Source organism: Anneissia japonica, unplaced genomic scaffold (assembly GCF_011630105.1).
Source record: "Anneissia japonica isolate Jap-2015-1 unplaced genomic scaffold, ASM1163010v1 scaffold170861_len1210_cov113, whole genome shotgun sequence".
Taxonomy (NCBI): domain Eukaryota; kingdom Metazoa; phylum Echinodermata; class Crinoidea; order Comatulida; family Comatulidae; genus Anneissia; species Anneissia japonica.
This window is the reverse complement of record NW_022742325.1, coordinates 1-1,210: the sequence shown is the minus strand read 5'-3', so window position 1 is coordinate 1,210 and position 1,210 is coordinate 1. Positions and strand designations below refer to the sequence as shown.

At 35.8% G+C, this 1,210-nt stretch overlaps 1 long non-coding RNA gene across 1 annotated transcript; it reads left to right on the top strand.

The window, feature by feature from the left end:
* Positions 1-1,210, top strand: LOC117119143. The gene is made up of 3 exons (XR_004447141.1): positions 1-82; positions 223-353; positions 1,177-1,210. It is a non-coding gene; the product is annotated as an uncharacterized LOC117119143 (long non-coding RNA).

Sequence of the window (1,210 nt, the reverse complement as noted above, 5' to 3'; positions counted from 1 at the left end):
AAAAATAAGGACCATCCATTTCAGAATCATTGTAAGAAAGCATTTGACGTCAGTTTTAGCAGCTTGAGCATAGCATCTGCCCGTAAGTTTCACCGGAAAATATTTTCTCTTCTTTTTTCTCCCTTAGTATACATAATCAAATAAATAAATTTGTCACTTTTTATAATGCTAGTCTAATAGCTTATATCTGGTACTAAACATTCATTTCTTTTTGCATAATAGTTCTTCTTCCATGGACCGCTAGAATTTTAAACTTGTTTCAAATCCCAATAACCCCAAAGGAAACTATCACATACTTTTCCAATATTACCGACCAGGTGATTAATCTACGCAGGAGAAAGGAAAGTGCAAAAGTACGTTATTTATACTTTTTGTATGTGTTAATGATAATCAATTTAATTTTTGATGTGCTTTTTTTTCTGTTATACTGTCGATTAATCTGGTTCCTTTTTCTGTTATGAATTTCTCCCTTTTCATTCTCAAACTATTTCTTCTTACTCATTTTTTGGCATGGATTCCTCACTCCTGATAAATTCAATCCTCTTTTTTCCAAGTGTTTTGGACTTTATATTCAAGGTAAATTGTCTGCAATACCACTGCCCAAATTATAAACAGTTTGAATTCCATCCCTGGCGTTAAGTTCTGATTTTCAATGACTAGCTTCAGCCATTTAAAACACAGTACTCATTTGAAACATCAATCTCTTCATTTTTAGTCAGTTTGTTTGAATAGACTCTCAATTAACAGTACATACATTCACAATGTTCCGTTACTGTCAATGTTTTGTTTTTAAGTATATGCACTTGTGTTCTTCCTTGTAATGACTGATTTTGTCGTCATCACTATAAAGAACCCAATACATCCTTCGAGACGAGTAGGGGGATACCCCGGTGTACTGGAACAGACAGCCCCTGTGGTGGACGACGAGAGTTGCTGGTACCGGGTTACCGGGTAGCACAGACACGAAGGGACCCTTAGGGGCGAAGAAAGTCATTGATCGAGTTCCTAGTCCACACATCAAGCGCCCTGAACATCTTACATTAGATGGATATGTGCGCTATATAAAACTACACTACTATTATTATTATTATTATTATCAGCTTTCTCAACTCTTCCCCAACATTTCAAGTAGTGCTAACACAGCCCCTTATCACTCACTTATTTTCTTTTGAACAGAGAATTGATTTCATGCAGTTAATGATCGACTCGG